The following is a 13,458-nucleotide window of genomic DNA, read 5'->3' as shown; positions in this document are numbered from 1 at the left end:
CAGTCCAGAGTAAACATTCCAACCTCAGCTAATTTACAGTGGCAATGAGGACAAGGACGTGTAATCCAGGGAAGACTCTACAGGATAACAGGAACAGATTGTCATTAAAGGGTGGGCTTAGGAAACAGCTTGACATGGATTTTACCTACTCTAATAAAGATTTCAGAATTCCTGTCAAGATTAAATGAGATAAGTATGTGAACTCTCCCAGAAGAATTTTGGAACACATGTTCAATAAATATTAGTTTACTAATCTTATTTCTAGTCATCTCTTCATTTTTATTTTTTTTTCTTATTTCCACTACCTCTTCATAATTTTTATCCCTGCCTCATGATTTAATTCTTTACTCATTTCCTTCTCTACTAATTTTCTAAGCTATTTTCCTTCTTTATTATCTTCTTTATTTTCTAACTATCTTTTAAGAGAGTTGATGATGGATAAATAGAAATCAGATCACAGGGATGTTATGCAAATGCTGAATTTTTAATCACATTTTTAGATGTTTAATTTGTGTGAAGCTCATAGTGTTATGACAGAGCATACATCCTTAAAGAGAGGTGTAAAGGAAGGCAGTTAAAGTTCCTATTCAGCCCAGAAAAGGGCACGACCCAGTCATCCTTCCAAAAGTCTTGTCCTCTATTGTTCCCATAAAAGTCATTCATATAAATTTCAGAAAAAGACTTGAGTGATTGTACTACACGTGATTCTTAGAACCTCTGTATCTCTGAGCCCTGGTTTTCAAACTTTAAAAATATTAACATCACAATCAGTTATTGTGATGAATAAAGTAAAAAGTTATTTTACAGCATATATGGATAAATGAGGTATTTTTTAATGTTCTAATGATATATTTACATTATTCATTTTATTGTCTCAGTATATCAAAGTCTGTTACTCCATCTTCATTATGGACTTTACTTCTGTTTTTTTCTTGCTCATCAAGCATTCTTTTTTAATCATACAAGCAAGTAAGAAAATGGTATCAAGTCATCTAAAATTTTGAATATTAAACTGAAATAATGATATAAAACTATGGTGTAAGGGATTACTGTTCAATTAACATTGTCCTTTCATTTTCCAAAACTAATAGAATTTCAACTGACAAAAATATGATCATCTAAATTCTCTTAAAGTAATGTTTGGAAAATTAAATGAAATTATTTTGTTTATGTTTTGGTGCATTCCTAACCTTGTCTTACTCCCCTTCTCATAATTAATGTTTAAAGGTATCAGCTGAATGGGACTAAGATGTAGAAACCCTTTATTACATAGAAAGGCATGCCTATGATTATTTTCACTGAAGATAATCTATAGCTGAGAAATTTGAGGGCAAACTAAAATATTTAAACCAATGATGATGGCTAAGAAAACTAGAGTATCCATTACAAAGATTATTAAAAATTATCTAAATCTTCTTATTACAATTACATGTAATTTAAAAAATATATAACAAGGAAAATGTTTATACTATCCTTTGGTAAAAATTCAAGATGCAAAATTATATATTATTATAATGTATCAAATTTGTAAAAATATTCCTTTCAGCCATTTCTTAAAGTACCTTGACTAATGATATCTTTTTTTAAAGATTTATTTATTTATTTGAAAGTCAGAGTTACACAGAGAGGAGACGCAGAGAGAGAGAGAGAGAGAGAGAGAAGTCTCCCATCCACTAATTTACTGGCCAATTGGCCAGTGCTGTGCCGATCCAAAGCCAGGAGCCAGGAGCTTCTTCCAGGTCTCCCACGTGGGTGCAGGGGCCTATGGACTTGTGCCATCTTCTACTGCTTTCCCAGGCCATAGCAGAGAGCTGGATGGGAAGTGGAGCAGCCGGGACTTGAACCGGCGCCCATATGGGATGCCTGCGCTTCAGGCCAGGGCATTACCAGCTATGCCACAGCACCAGCCCCTTGACTAATATCTTAGCTTTTCTGAGTTATGAATCTGTTACCTCTTCTTTCAGCCATAATTATCAAAACATATTCTCAGATAAATTCTTTTATGTTTGTTTACTCTGTGATTGCACTGGACACATATATACTGCTATAGAATTTTTCATCTGGGTTTTCAATATTCATTTGATAATGCTGATGGGAAATTTTCATTTAAAATACATCTTTCTATCACTATTTTTTTTCCGGTGTATTTTTTTTTAATGTAAGAAGCATGCTGTCTCACCATGCTTAAAAAGTGTCAGTGATGAGGGGTTTATTGTGCTGGACGCTTCTATGTGGCTGCTACAATCCATCTTTTATTCTCTATGGTGAACTAGAAAAGACATAACAGCCCAAATATCCCCAAATATGTTCTTTGTGAATAATGATTGTGCATTCTTTATAAATCTTCTTCTTTTGGCAAAATGGTATATATTTGGAGAATTATTTCATGTCATCTCAAAGTTAGGCTTTGGTTCTCAACAAGAAAATGGTACTCCAATGTATCTTCACTAAAAAGAATATATCCTTCATTGGGTAAACAGTTTAATCAAGTTTAAATTCTTGATTATTAGCAAGAATCCTCTTACAGGTTCCTAAGAATTCCACATCAAAGCATTTCATAGTCAAAAAAAAACCCCACATTTTCTCATTTAGCTCTTCTTTTAATCTCCGTGTGAAAATAAATCTAATGTGAAAGAATGATATATCTGCCAATATGAGTTAAAGGAGAGTAGAAAAAGAACTGGGGAACATTAAAGCCTTGTCTTTCCAATTTTACTTTGAATCTGCAGGGTTCATATTTTTGTTAGCACAAATATTCACATGAAACTCATCACTATTAGTCTGTGATACCCATTTTGATATTGAATACAGAGTGACAGCCTAGTGGTTAAAATGCCAGCTAAGACATCCTTGGCTCAAGTACTTGGGTTCCAGGGCTGACACTGTAGTGTACTAGGCTAAGCCTCCACCGGCAGCCCTGGCATACCATATGGGTACGATTCGTGTCCTGGCTGCTCTGTTTGCTATCCAGCTCTCTGCTTATGGCCTGGGAAAGCAGTGGAGGACAGCACAAGAGCTTGGGCTCCTGCATCCATGTGCGAGACCTGGAAGAAGCTCCTGGCTCCTGGCTTCAGATTTGCCCAGCTCCAGCCGTTGTGAACATTTGGGGAGTAAACCATAGGATGGAAGACCTTTCTCCGTGTCTCTCCTTTTCTCTGTCTGTAACTCTAACTCTCAAATAAATAAATTCTTAAAAATATTTTAAAAATGTACTGGGGTTCCTGACACCCCTACCCATGTGAGAGACTCAGATTCTGTATCCTGCTCCCAATTGTTGCAGATATATTGGGAGTAAAATAGTGGATGAGATTCTCTCTCTCTCTCTCAATATTCTGCCTTTCAAATTCATAATCAATAACTTCTTAAAACATAAGAATATATTAATTAAGGAGAAAAGAAAAGTCTATGAATTATTAATTAAGGTCAACAACATCAAGCAAAATATCTCCACTCTAACTTTCTTGCTGCATTTTCTTTCTCTTTTTCAGTATTTTTCTTTTTAAAGTATATCCATATAGGTAAGGTACAAATAATTGAGTAAGTAATAATGATTTTTATACTCCTGTTTCTATATATTCCATAGTTTGAAGGAAACATTTTATATTTTAGCTGCTTCTAGATATTCACTGACCAATCACATTGATATGTTTAAAAATGAAATTATCCAGAAAATGCTGATTATAAATACATTGTAGCATTGCTATTATAAAAATTTAAAAGAACTTTAGTTACCTCTAATATTAACATTGAGGGTAACTTGTCCTTTCTTTTGCAAACTTAATAAGATATCTAAGCTCTTATGGGTTGTAAATGACTTAGATCATTTTTTCTTCCTTACTCTAATAAACTGAAGTCAAAATATGTTCAGACAACACAATCATTAAATAATGTGTAGGTTCCTAAATTGGTAACAAAGAAAAGAACAAAGAAAGATTCTAAAATGTGTTCAGCTCCAATTTTAAAGGAAAGCTGAATTCGTATAGACCTACCTTTGAAGGAAAGCTTGATATGCTTACCAAGACACAGAGTCATCAAAAGGAAAACAGCCAATTTGCCTTATCTCTTTCAGTATAAATCAGCCTGCAATGATGCTTATCAAATGAAGATCCTACTGCAGCCTTTCAAAGCTCAATGGATGAACTCCTGAAAGGGTGCACTTCATCACTGTTTAGAAACTTTAGAGACATTTTCTTAATTATATTAATTATTGTCACTACTTATTAGACTTGAGTGTAGATAAAAGGCTATATTATTTTCTTTCCTATATATACATTTACTTAATAATAAATTCAATTATTCTGAAGGAACATAGAACTTGACGTTTGCCAGAATGCATGAGAAAAGCAAGGAGAGCAAATTTTGGTATTTCATTTGTAAATGCATATATTTTATGAAGTTTCTCTGTATTTTTAGGCATTCCTTCCCCCAACCCACCTCCTCTAGAACTAGTTTCAGCTGCTTAAGCAAGGGTATTTATTGCCGTCACTTTTTTTTATTGAGTAAGATAGTAAAACCCATCATGATATTCAAAATTGAACTGCTATCATTTGCAAATTATTTCAATTGCAGGAGAACTGACTATTCCCTATTGTCACCTGAATTGGGAATAACTATGACAGAAAAATTTTAGTGGTGCAAGGGGAAGAAGGCTCTGCAACCTCAGGCATGTGCTACTCATTATTAGAGGAGAGGAGCTTATTTTCATTAGTGCTTAGATCCATCCCTAGAGAAGTGGTTCTACCACCCATGTTAACATGCAAGATATTAAATATCATTTACAGAGGTTATGCTCTTTGTGCAAGCTACTCAGCAATCCAAACCTGCTGGGTTCCTCCCCTCCCTGTTAGTTTTCATACGGCGTCAGAGAATGGCTGTGATCAGTATTTGTGATGAGGCTCCAAAATCTTGGAACATCTCAGGCAGCAGTATGAGCCAGAAAGAGATGCTCAAAAAGAGGGGCTTTCAGAAAAGAATCAGTGCATGCTGAATTAATGACATCCCTGATACACTGATAGCTGGATAGTCATTATCCTCTTCCTCTTTGTCCCCCTAATTATTCCCTACTCTTCCTCTCCTGTGTTCTCTCTCAATTTTATTTCAGTACCAGTAGCTTCTCTGAGAGGATGTTTAGTGATAACCAAAATGCTCTCCATGAACATGGAGTTCTGACTTGGAATATACCATATTTTTGTTTGCCTGCTTGTTTTTTTGATAGTACATCTCCTGTCTGGGTCAGCATATTCTCTACCAATGGATCTCATTTGCTCATACTGGCACACATTTCTGTTGATGACTATATATTGAGCCACAATGATATTGTAGACCATGGATGTGATCTCCCTTACTTCAACTGACCCTATGTTCCCTTAAATCTGCTGGGCATCAATTTTATTAGCTTTAGGTTTGTTCTCATAATATCTGTTTCATAGGATCAATTAAATGATTCAAAATAATATTTATTTTAAAAATCACCTATAATTTATGTTTAAAAATGTGAGATTTCCATGTTTAATTTAGCTTTTCTATTAACCTGTAATTCCATAATTTTGTCTATAGATTATAATTTTTTGAGCCACTATTGAGGACCATGTCAGAAACAGAATTTTTGATAAAAGATCTCTTTTCATGAACAATATACCACCTTTTTATGTGTAATAGCTCATTTTATTTATATTCTCTGTATTTGTGAAACTTACTCTGAACCATCTTATTAGACAATTAGGTTTTTTTTTAAGATTTATTTCATTTATTTGAAAGGCAGTATTATCAAAAAAGGGGGAGAGAGAGAGAGAGAGGTCTTCCATCTGCTGGTTCACTCCCCAAATGGCCACAATAGCTGGATCTGGGTCTATCCAAAGCCAGGAACCTGGAGCTTCTTCCAGATCCCCCATGTGGGTGCAGGAACCCAAGGACTCTGGCCATCCTCTACTGCTTTCCAGGCCATAGTAGAGAGCTAGATAAGAATTGGAGCAGCCAGGACCCGAACCGGTGCCCATGTGGGACACTGACACTGCAGGTGGCAGCTTTTACCCACTACACCACAGTGTTGGCCCATGGACAAGTAATTTTAACATTTTTCATTGCTCTCCCATCGTATTAGGATACACAAATAAGTTTATAGTACATTGCTTTAGTCTTTTTTCTGGAGTATAATAAAATACAAGACTGGGTAATTTATAAAGAAGACATTTATTTCTTATAGTTCTGGAGCCTCAGAAGTCCAAGAGCACAGCATCTGGCTATGGCTTGCACATGATATCCTAGGGTGGAAAAAGGAAGGGCAAGAGAACACACACACACCCCCACACACAGAAGAGGGGCGGGGGAAATATTGGAGACATAACTTATCCTTTTACCACTATGACAGCTAACTCACTCCAACTATAGTGGTGTTAATACATCCCTGACTGGAGAGCCCTCATGAACTAAGCCACCTCTGAAACGTCACACCTCGTCTTACCATTACAATTGCAGTTAACTTTCAGCATGAGTTTTGGAAGGAACATTTAAACAATATTACCTATGTACACTTCTCCAATTCCACTTCTGCCAGACTTAGAGAAACATAGGGTCAAAAATCAGTTAAGGTTATAGTCTCTTTCTAAAGTTTCTTATGCCAGAACCATTGATTGAGCTGAAATATTATTTCTTGCCAGATAATGACCCTTTCATTCTGTCCTGTTTAGCAGGCCTCCTATATGAAGGAGTTTTGCCATGCCTGGTGCTTTTACAGTTAATTATGATGGATTCACTGCAGATTGTCCAAGTGATTTTATCTTTACTTACAAAAGAAACCTACTGGGTGATGGAATGATGCTTTGTAACACTAACAGTGCACTTCATTTGTAGTTATTAAACACCCAGCAGGTTCCTCACTACACTGACATTTGCTCCCCAGTCAAAGCTCCTGTCTGACATGCCCCCACTGTATTAGGTGCCATTTACTGAAAATGAGAATTCAGGAAATACATAGCAATTTTGGAAAAAAATAATAGAAGACTTTACATTTTACAAGAAATTTCCCCTTTACTTATCTGCTAAACAATAAAGTTTTCTTTTGAAAATAAATATTTTTCTAATCATATAGCAGTCAAAAGTATAAATACTGTTAAAATTTCATTGCGAATAATTTTCTTCTTCCAGAAAAAGGAAGGGAAGCAATTAGAATGCTGAATCTTACATGTGCAAGATTATCAGAGCATATATTACTTATTTAATTCAAATTCAAATTCCATTCAAAATTATAAGAATAATACAATTTTCATTTGATAAATTTCATAAAGTTATTTGCATCATGAGGAAATGCTGTTTCATTGTTTCCTTTTTCTGCACAATTAGCACATAATTCTCACATTAACAACTGCTGTCATTTTGATAGCTCACTCTCCCCAACAAGACATAAGAATATTTTGCTTGGATTATTGAGAATCTATAATAAAAGGATCTAAGTGCTCATTCTCTAGGCATAAGTAATATCTCACATTGTTTTATGCTGAGTGTCAGCCTTCTGTTTAATCTAGCTCATTTCTCTAGTACACGTTCATGAGAAGGGCTCAAAATTTTCTATTTTGGAAAATTATTTTTAACATTTTCTTATATGTTTATATAAAAATAGATAATCAAAAGCATTTAAGAGTTTCATTATCTCATCTACTTTGAAAATATGATCAGTTTTCTGAGGAAAACTTACGGTAACTTTCTTCAGCTTTTAAAGCCAGGAAGTTCTCCCTTTTGAGTAAAGAATCTCAAAATTGCATTTACCTTTTCCCTTTTTAAAGACTGACTCTAGTTAAGTATTCAAAGAACCTTAAGCAGATGCCATCAATCCATGTTCCTTTAAAGAAAAGTGAAACTAAATTATTTAATACAAAATTTTAGCTTCAAAAGGACACATTTATAATAAAACTATATTTTACTGGGTAATAACAATGTGCTAGTCATTATAAGAAAAAATTTTCATGCATTAACTAATACAATATATTAATTCAAATTGATGAACCAGGTACTCTGGATTTTGTAGATCTATATGTAAATGTAGAAATCTGTACATTGTGGTAAATAATTTGCCTAACACCACACAATTATTGAATGGGATAATATGATTGAAAGTTTAGTTACCATTCAAAAATGTTGACACTTTTATTCCTGGTAGCTGTGAATACATACTTTTTATATAGATCACAATGGGGAATTAAGGTTACAGATGAAACCAAGGTGGCTAATCCTCTGACTGTAAAATAGGGAGGTGATCCTGGATTGTCCATGAGGGCCCAAGAAAAATAGCCAGGGTTCACAGTGATGCATAGGCACTGTGGAATAGTGGGTAAAGCCACCACCTGCAGTGCTAGCATCCCATATGGGCACTGATGAGTCATGGGTGCTCTGCTTCTGATCCAACTCTCTGCTGTGGCCTGGAGGAAGCAACTGGCTCCTGGCTTCGGATTGGCCCAGCTTTGGCTATTACGGCCATTTGGGAAGTGAACCAGCAGGTGAAAGATTCTCTCTCTCTCTCTCTCTTCCTCTCTCTCTCTCTCTGCCTCTGCCTCTCTGTAATAATAACAAATAAACAAATAAATGTTTTTTTTTTTAAAGTGATGTCATGTGAGAAAGACTTATCCACCCATGTAACCAGATGTTGGCTTTCAAATTGAAAGGCAGCTATGAGCCAAATAATGCAGGTAGACACTAAACTGGACACCTATACAGACTCCAGTAGCAAAACAGCCTTATTCATACTTTGATTTAACCCAGCTAGACCTCTATTACACATTTGACTGCCAGGACTAAGTAATAAATTTAGTGGTAATTTTTAACCATTAAAATTGTACTGATTGATACAGCAGCAAAAGAAAATGATTATACATTTTCTTTCATTCCTTCATTCATTAAGGTATAAAATTCTCATTACAAGTATAGACCTTCGGGATATATAAGTGGGAAACATAAAGCCTTTGGAATACAACCGTAAGCAAGATAAATAAGAAAAAAATATTCTTATGGAGCTTCCATTCAATGGAGACAGTAGAATTGGAAGCCAGGTAGTAAAGTTCCAAAGATTTTATGCTGTGTCTGCTTGTCTCAAAACAAACATTGTAATGAATGCTGTCTGTATCTAAAATTTAGAAGCTGTATTTAAGAACAAATGTATTTTAAGCAGTAAAAATGTGTTATATTTTATTCAGACACACTTAAGGAGCTACCATTGTGGCACAGTGGGTTAACCAACACTTGGAATACCAGCATGTCATATGGGAGTGCTGATTTGAGTCCCAGCTGCTCTGCTTCCAATACAGCTTCCTGCATCTGAGAAAGCAATGGATGATGACCCAAGTAACTGGGCCTCTGTAACCCAAATAGGATATTGGGATGGAGTTCCTGGATCTTGCCAACAATGGGGAATGAAATAACAGAAGCATAGAATCTCTCTCTCACTCTCTCTCTCCTTGGCTCTTGCCAACAACACTGCACTCCGGGGCCACAGCAGAGAGCTGGCCTGGAAGAGTGGCAACCAGGACAGAATCCGGTGCCCTGACCGGGACTAGAACCCGATGTGCCGGCGCCGAAAGGTGGAGGATTAGCCTGTTGAGCCACAGCACTGGCCAAATAATAAATTTAAATAACAACATTTTTTAAAAAAGACAGCTTTTTTGTAGTTTAAGTATTAAAAAAAAGATGAAATTTCACCCCAAAGCAGTCATCACATGGATCTTACTCCTGGATATTCTCCAGCACTCTTAAATCATTGAAATTTGACTTTAAGTACACCTAATTTTCTATGAACTTACAATTTCATTTTCATATAATGCCATCAAAATCACTGTGTGTTTGAGAAACTTACACCAACCCTTAGGTAGAAATGTATTTTATGGAAGGAGGAAAAGTCATACACATTATAACTGAGGTTTTCCTCTGCACTTTCACAAATTTATAGCAACTTGAAAATAATGCAACTCATTACATTGAATCTTTAATCCCCAATTCAAAGTTTTTAGCTGAAACAGAAACATGGATAGAAAAAAACCCAATATTCTCTTTTTGGGTATTTTTTATCTCATAGGGATCACCTATTTAAAACTTAAAAAAACAAACCCAAACAAAAAAACAGCACTTATGCATTATTAGTGAGAGAGTTTAGCTGGCAATGTGACAAATAGTTTGCAGATATCTTTATAAACAGATGTCTGATTATTTGAATAGAATAATTGCAAACCGTTTTAGAAAATGTTTATGTAATTGTCGTAATCTATTCTAAATAGCCCTTACCTTGTGTCTACAACTGTGAAAGATGTTGGATGAGGTAAGGGAAGGACAGCCTTTAGTGTCTGTGCTTTGGGAACTGAGCTAGTGCAGTGTTTTCAGTGTGTGATGAGGAGGCTCCCCTTGGGGCAGTCTGTAGTATCTGGGGAGATTTCTCATTGTTACAAGTACCTATATGTAGTGAATAAAATGTAGGAATGCTATTAAACATCCCGTAGTTCACAGAAGAATCTTTTACATCAATCCTTTACACCAAAATACCAATGGTCCATCAAGAACATCAAGAAACTCTGGTCTAGTGGAGAAATACTAGACTGGATATCAGAGTTACATCAATGAATAATTACTCAGTAATACTATCTGTACATGAATATCACCACTTTTCATAAATCTAAAGCTTCATTTAATAAACAAGCTTCTAGTTTTGACTAAGATTTGTGTTGAGACTAAGATGGAGGGCTTTGCATTAAGAGATCAGATTCAAAATATATTTCTGAATTTCTTTTTTAAACTTTTTTACTTACATAAGATGAACAAAATTCATGTATGTCATATATACAAATTTAGCAGCATAGTGATACTGTCCACCCTAACCTGTCTCCTGGCACATTCTTAGTCAGGAAATAGAAATAATGTTGTAGGATTCCAGGAACTTAACGGAGAAACAGTACATAATGTGCCTGATATGAGGAGGGTGTTGTAAGTTTCAACTGAATTACATTTTAGTTTGGGTCCTGTTCAGAGCAGAACCTACAATAACTAATTGGTTGCAATGTTGCAGGTGAAATATTGATATATATTGGAGGTGAACCCTGGAGAGAGGAAGGATACAGGATGAAGAGTGAGTCAAAGAAAGAGGTGGGGCCGGAACTATGGTGTAGCTGGTAAAGGTGCAGTCTGCAGTGCCAGCATCCCACATGGGCACCAGTTTGAGTCCCAGCTGCTCCACTTCCTATCCAGCTCTCTGTTATGGCCTGGGAAAGCAGTAGAAGATGGCCCAGTCCTTGGGCCCCTGCATCCGCATGGCAGACCTGGAAGAAGTCCCTGGCTCCTGGCTTTGGAATGGCACAACTCCAGCTGTAGCGGCCAATTGGGGAGTGAACCAGAGGATGGAAGACCCTTCTCGCTCTGTGTAACTCCAACTTTCATATAAATAAATAAATCTTTAAAAAAGAAAAGAGGAAATGTTGGTATGAAGACGCATAATTAAGTTCCTGAGATCATTCCTATGAGAAACAGGTTATTTGTGTGGTACTTTCACAACGTCCAAGAAATTCTTCCCAAAATTAAAAAAATAAAATGGAAGGGACTTTTGTATACAGTGTAGAATCCATCCTTCCTGAGGTACCCTTCTCCGAAGGGGGGAGAGAACCTCCACTTTGAGTATGACCCTATCGGAATAAGATCAAAGTCAGCGAACTCTAAAGGCTTCCATAGCCCTGGCAACTCATGACTAGAGCCTAGGGAGATTACTGACGCCATGAACAGGAGTGTCAAATTGTTAAGTCAGCAACAGGAGTCACTGTGTACTTACACCCCATGTGGGATCTGTCCCTAATGTGTCGTCTAAAGCCAAGTGATGTTATGACTGGTACTGAAACAGTATTTTTATACTTTGCGTTTCTGTGAGGGCGCAGACTGATGAGGTCTTTGCTAATTATATACTGAATTGATCTACTGTATATAAAGAGAATTGGAAATGAAAAAAAAAAAAAAACAACCTGGTGTTAAAATGGAAATGGCATAGAAAATTAATTAATTTGAAAAAAAATTATGTAGGATCTCTGTCTTTAATGTGCTGTACATTGCTATTTAATGCTATAATTAGTAATCCAATGGTAGTTTTTTCACTCGATGTTGCTTTATGGGCAAAATGTTGAAATCTTTACCTAATATACACTAAACTGATCTTCTGTATACAAAGAGAATTGAAAATGAATCTTTACATGAATGGAAGGGGAAAGGGTGTGGGAAAGGGGAGGGTTGCAGGCGGGAGGGAAGTTATGGGAGGGGGGAAGCCATTGTAACCCATAAGCTATATTTTGGAAATTTATATTCATTAAATAAAAGTTTAATAAAAAAAAAAAAGAATCCATCCTTCCTTGAAGATTTCCCCCAGGACTGTCAACTGGGACCTGGATGAGTTTCTCGCTTTGCAGAAAGCCTTCAGACAGGCAGTTGTGCTGCCTGTGCTGAGATGGGACGCTAGCATGGAAGAGGGCGTTTGCAAAACCACTGAACCATGTGTCCCCAGGGGTCAGGTATGTGCCAGTGACATTTGACAAAAGTGACAGAAGCCTCTTGTATGCATCTTTATGTTCAATAAATATTCGTGATAATATTTAAAACTACACATGAAAATTGTAATACAAAATGCCAAATTGTCACATTAAGCAACATGCGATTATTTTTAATTGATGGATAATTTTACATTTTTATTTGTACAGTGTGATACATACTTTCAATGCATACTTTCAGTGCATACAATTCAATACATACTTTCAATGCATAATGATCGTATCAGGGTAATAGGCAAAAATCACATAAAATGTATTACTTCTTTGTGCTACAAGCATTCAAAATCATCTCTACTAGCTATTTTAAATATTCAGTAAATTGTTTCAACCATAATTGTCCTCCTGCACTACAGAACACTAGAAGTTATTGCTCTTAAGAAAGAAAGTTAGAGGAAAGATGGTGGGAGGGAAGGAGAAAGGGAATATCATTATATCATTTGAATTATATGTATTAACTATATCAAATCTGTTAAAACGATAAAACTTACAATTTTTTAAAAGAAGTCATTCCTGGGGCCGGCACTGTGTCACAGTGGGTTCAAGTCTCAGTCTGCAGCGCTGGCATCCCATATGGGTGCCGCTTTGAGTCCTGGTTGCTCCTTTTCCCATCCAGCTCTCTGCTATGTCCTGGGAAAGCAGTAGAAGATGGCCCAAGTCCTTGGTTCCATATACCCGCATAGGAGATCCAGAAGAAGCTCATGGCTCCTGGCTTAAGATCAGCTCAGCTCTGGCCATTGTGGTCATTTGGGGGTTAAGCCAGAGAAATGGAGGACCTCTCTCTCTCTCTGGCTCTACTTCTCTAACTCTATCTTCCAAATAAATAAAATAATTCTTAGAATAAAAATTCATTCCTCTTATCTATGTTCACTCCTGTACCAGTTAATCATCCTCCCTCATCTCCCTT

This window comes from Lepus europaeus, chromosome 16, assembly GCF_033115175.1.
Source record: "Lepus europaeus isolate LE1 chromosome 16, mLepTim1.pri, whole genome shotgun sequence".
In the NCBI taxonomy this organism is placed as follows: Eukaryota; Metazoa; Chordata; class Mammalia; order Lagomorpha; family Leporidae; genus Lepus; species Lepus europaeus.
Note: the sequence above shows the minus strand (reverse complement) of the source record.